Raw genomic sequence first — 6,013 nt, forward strand, 5'->3', positions numbered from 1 at the left:
AATAGCAAATCGAATTTGGTGAAAGTAAAAAAGAAAAGTTTTTTTTTTGGTGAATTCCTTATTAAAAATATTATATTTGTATATTGATGGTTTCAGTGGCTAAGAGAAGGAGGATTGAATCTTAACCCCCTTTTTGCTTGCTAACACTTGCTGGACTTAGATGAGACTTTTCTGTTTTTAACTCGTTCCTAGTCACGAGACATTTTCATTTTGTCTCGTCACTTGGCACGAGACATTTTTTGGATTTTGCTCCTGAACAGTAGAAACAGAAATGAAGTAGGAGAGAAAGAAGATTACACCCAGATATATCCTGGTTCAGCTGCTAAGTGCAGTGCAGCCTACATCCAGTCTCCATCACAACAATGATGGAATTTCACTATAATCATCCAGATTACAAATTGTAAAGTGCTAACCCAACTTACAAGGGAATTCCCACAGAATCATGAAACACAACATAGATGAACAAAGGAACTCTAAGACATTTATGGCTTTTTCTTTTAATTTTGCACTCTCTGCCTTTTTCCGCTCTATGGCATTTTCATACAAACCTCATTGTTTGCCTTTTTCCATGAGACTCAAGACATGACAAAATTAAACAGAAAAATTACAAAACAGAATCCATTGAAGGAGAAGAAAATCTGTAAGCTTAGGTAGCTATGAGACTTCTGTGCCTTGCACTCTCACTTTCTTTCCTTAAATCAAACCATGACTGTTCACCCCTTTTATAGAGAAGTGAAGTCTTCACAGTTGAAACACAAAACCGAGCTTAGCTTCTTTTCCTTCAAAACAGAATCGGTTCGGCCACAGAGAAAGAAGAGGAAACTCATGCATAAACCAACATGCAAATACCTCTAGTCCTTCCTTGGTCATCACTCTTCATCAATTCGAGCGCTCCATCCTTGGCTTCCTCTCCAAGATGGATTTCTGGCCCTTGATGCTTCATGATGATGATGGCTTCATCTGCTCTAATCTCTGCCTCTTCCATCACTTCGCCACTCTAGCTACTTCCTGTGGTGGTTGAACAGAATCAGAGACAAGTCATGCTTCCAAGAATCTCACCTTGCTGGCCGAATCTTCTTCTTCCTTTTTGAGCATGAAGATCTCAAGATTACCTCACTAAATCTAACCATATTTGGTAGAAATCTCAGCCACAGTTCATTGTAATTTCTTGCCATTATTGTGATGGTCTTGTAGAGTGTTCTTTCTCCACCTTGGTAGCTCCATTTTGCTTTCATGGTTTTCTGGAGAAAGAGATAGATGAGAGAGAAGAAAGAGAAATTATGAATAGTGGTTAATGAAACAAAAGATAGAGAATAAAAGTGAAACAATTTTCCTTTCTCTTTGCTGACAAGCGTGTAGCCTTGGTGCATGCAATCAAATCAATTTGTCAATTTCTCTCTTATAGTTCCCATGCAATAAATGATAGTTGAATGTAATTTGAAATCCAACACAAGTTTAAATTTTTTGATCTGTTGAAAGCAATTTTGCTTTCTTTCTTCCACTTGTTTCGGATCATGCATGAGAACCAAAGATGGGCTTATAGCATTAAAACTTATTCTTGGCCCAATATAACTAGCTTTAGTCACAAACTCATTTGGACACTCAAAGCTGAACCAATAATAAAATAGTTGGGCTTTGTTAATTTTCTTTTGTTTCGGCCCAAAATTGTTTCAGCCAAACTCATCATTTATACTTGCATTAGTCAAGGTCGAGTATAATTGGGTTAGCATCAGAATTTTATTTTTTGGTCCAATATTAAAAGCCTGCAGCAACATTATTAATCAATAAATGTTAAATAAAAAACAGATTAATAATTTTGTAATTAATTATTTTTAATAATGTTTAGTCATCACAAATATTAATTTAGAGTTTTCTAAACTTAGCATACATAAATATATGTATTATTTAATTTATTTTTAATATATATTTTATATTAATATCAAATTTTAATGGTTGATTTTAACATTCACCTTATATGTTAATTTATTATATATATGGTTAAGCTAAACTAAAAATGATGATGGAAAAAAGTTAGGTGCGTGACATGATCATATCATTGTGAGTTATAAATAAAGTGTTATTAATAGGTTGTTAGGTTGAGTGTTCATTCTGCTAAGGAACCGGATTAATTCGTTTGTGAAATATACAAATAAAAAGTACGATGAAATGCGATGCATGCTAGCTAGCAGGGAGAATTTTTACTTTTAATATAGGATAAAATAAACGAAAAATATAGTTAGATAATAAAAATATTAAATAATGTGAACAATAAATATATTAGATGTTCAATTTATTTGGTATGTAAATAATTATTCTAATATTAAAATTTGGGTGAATAATTTAGAGTGTAATGTGTTTTATTTACATTGGGCCAATTTTAAAATCTGTTGTTAAAAAAAATTATTAATTACCTAATATAACTCTAAAATAAATACTTTATAGAGTTTTGAATATAATCAATTTAGGCAGACAAGATTCAGTTTGGTTTATGAATAATATTCAATATTGGGTTTAGTTATGAGTTTTTTAAAATGTTTAGTTTGAGTTTTAAATTTTATAACCATAAACTAATATAATTTTTTTAGCATGTTATATTTACACTAAGAATTAATCATCAAATTAATTTTTATATAAAATATATATTAAAATATAAAATATAAATTAAATATAAATAAAATAAATATATATTTAATTTTTGGAATTACTTTTAGCAGTGAACAAGTAAAAGAGAAACACAATTTTTATGTAAAAGATAAAGTTATAAAAAAATTACATTCTAAAAGTTTTTATTACTATTAGCAAGAGAAAAAAAATACTGATCAAAACAATAAGACCAACACTTTTAATCTATACTTTAAATTGCTTTAAACTATTTGATACCCTATTAGATGAACTAACAGAATGATGACTTAATTTTGATCGAGCAAAAATAAAATGGGAAAAAATATAGCGGATTAACTAGGACACCGGGAGCAGAAAAAAACTTTCAGTGGTATAGACTTCAAAGATTTTAAGACTTTCAGTTTTAGCCATGCTAGTAAAGTAAGAATGGAAATTACTAACTAAATTATATTCACTTGTCTATAAAATACACATGAACAAATATTTTAGATATGCCTCCTTCCTCGAAGCCAAACCTAATCGTAGGCTCTCTTAGATGTGGCAGAGTCTAATTGAAAGGAAAAAGATATTGGAGAAGGGAGTAAAGTGAAAAATCTTAACACAGGGGTCTATTAGGATTCGAGAAGATCCGTGGTTTAGGAAATAATCTTTATTTTGTCTAGCAGTAAATAAATACCAAAATGGGAACCTAGTATGAATTCACTAGATCTTCAATGATTTTAGTGGGTGAAATAAGCAAATTCAAAAATAATTTTAGCATATAGAAATTACAGAATATATCTACTAAATCCCAAATGAACAAGGAGAAAATACAATGACTTCAATAAGTAATAAAACATGCTAATATATTATAAAGTCATGTTATATCATAGCATACCATTTCTATCACCAGCCTACTGAAAATCTTTATGCTAAATTCAGTGAAAAGGAATAACACATGGGTAGCGTTTGATGGTGACGGAAAAATGAGATTAAGAGATAGAGACTAAGAGACAGAGATTGAAATAAATTTTAGTATTCTGTTTGGTGTAAAGTGAGAGACAAAAATTGAAAAAAGAATAAAACTCTAATTTAATTTATATAAAGAGTAAAATTGGAATTAATTAATTGAAATAAAGATATTTTAGGTATAAAATGTTATTAAAGTTTCAGTCTCCATCTCTAAAAATTTTAGTCTCCTGTGCCCCTACTTTTTGGAGGTACTGAAATACTGAAATTTTAGGGACAAAGACAGAAATTTTAATATTAGTCTCTAAACCAACAAACATAATATTGAGTTTCAGTTTCACAGTCTTTGTTTCAGTACCTCAAAACAAACGCTACCATGGAGCTTGAAATACCAACCGAAACTAAAAAGCTTCGTATGGAAGCTCAATGACGACGAGTTGACAATGAAGATGAAATTTTACTCGGGAATGCCTCGACGACGATGACGATAACAACAACAATAACAATAACGAATTTTTGTCCCTTTAGATGGGGTCGGCTACATAGATCAAATGATGTTATTGAACTCTATTATGTATCATGTCTACAAAAAGACCGTTCACATGTAAATTTCGTTTGACCACCTCATGGATGATTTTCCTAGGTCTTCCTCTACCTTTCACTATTTGTCCATCTTCTATCTCATCCACCCTCCTGACTGGGTGCTCTGTCGGTCTTCTTCTCACATGTCCAAATCACTTGAGACGCAATTCTATCATCTTTTTCACAATAGGTGCTACTCTAACTCTCTCTCTTATATCTTCATTCCTTATTCTTTTCAATCGCGTATGCCTACTCATCTATCTCAACATCTTCATCTTTGCCACACTTAACTTATATTCGTGCTCTCCTTTAACCGCCTAACACTTTGTACCATAAAGCATAGCCGGTCTGATAGTAGTGCGATAGAATTTACCTTTAAGTTTTAAAGGTACTTTTTTGTCACATATAAAACCAGATGCACTCTGTCATTTTGACCAACTTGTTTAAATCCTATGATTTACATCTTATTCAATTTCTCCATTATCCTGTATGATGCACCCAAGATACTTAAAAACTTTTCGTAGGATATTTTCTTCAATCTTCACCTCTGTATTAGGGTTTTTCCTTTATCAGTCAAACTTATATTCTATATATTCTGTCTTGCTACGACTTATGTGTAGACCATACACTTTTAGAACTTCTCTACATAAATCCAACTTCTTATTTAGGTCTTTCCTTGACCTTCTCATAAGGACGATATTATCGCTAAAAAACATAAACCATGACACAGGCTCTTAGATATGCTTTGTAAGTACTTCCAAAACTAATGTGAAAAAGTATAGGATGATCCCTGGTGTAATCCTATACCAATAGAAAATTCTTTTATTACACCACCTTAAGTCTTTACACTAGTTGTAACTCTATTATACATGTCTTTAATTGCACGAATATATGCGATCCTTACTCTCTTCTTTTCCAAAACTTTCCATAAGACTCCCTTCACACTTTATCATACGTTTTTTTCCAAATTAATAAACACCATATGTAGATCTCTTTTATTACTATGATATCTCTCCATCATCCTTCTTAACAGATATGTAGCTTCAATAATAGATCTGCCTGGCATAAAATCAAAATAATTCTCCATTACTCGTATCTCTTGTCTTAGCCTTTATTCTATCATCTTTTTCTATAATTTCATGATATGGCTCATGAACTTGATTTCTCTATAATTTTTACAACTCTCTATATCCCCTTTATTCTTCTTACTCGTGAATGCCTCAAATTAATAAAATTTGTCCTTGGTATTAATCAACGCCATCAGAAATCCCATTACACGTTATGGTATATTGTCTAGAAGTCTAAAAAATTTGGAATAGATCTCCAGTACTACTCTCAGAGATCCAAACCTACATGCATGGCAATGGTGGTATCACCTAACTGAAGCTTTCAAATTGCAGAAAAATTTTAAGAACATATTAATCCAAGTTACATTTTTTAAAAACTTTCTTATCTTCGAAAGCCAGAGAAAAGAGCCTAGAAAAATTTTATCGCAGGCCTTGGAGCTTGTAGAGGAGTTTTTCAGGCAAAACATTCACTTTTGTCACTCTTCGTGAAGCAAGAATAACTTTTTCTTTTAATATCTTTAACTTATTTTATTTTGTTATTCGAAAATTCCTTTTTTACTTCTAGTCTGCACAGTCCAATTAATTAATTGTAATTGAATTTCTTTCAACATAATAAAAATAATATTTAAAAAAATAACATATATTTATAAATAGATAAATAATAAATAATTTAATTGTAAATTTATATGTGTACATAGTATTTTTAATTTTTTACACATTAATCTAATTTTAATTATGAGCACATTTAACCATTATTTTAGTAGTACAATGACCAGTGATATTACATTAAAGAT

This window comes from Arachis stenosperma, chromosome 7 (genome assembly GCF_014773155.1).
Source record: "Arachis stenosperma cultivar V10309 chromosome 7, arast.V10309.gnm1.PFL2, whole genome shotgun sequence".
In the NCBI taxonomy this organism is placed as follows: Eukaryota; Viridiplantae; Streptophyta; class Magnoliopsida; order Fabales; family Fabaceae; genus Arachis; species Arachis stenosperma.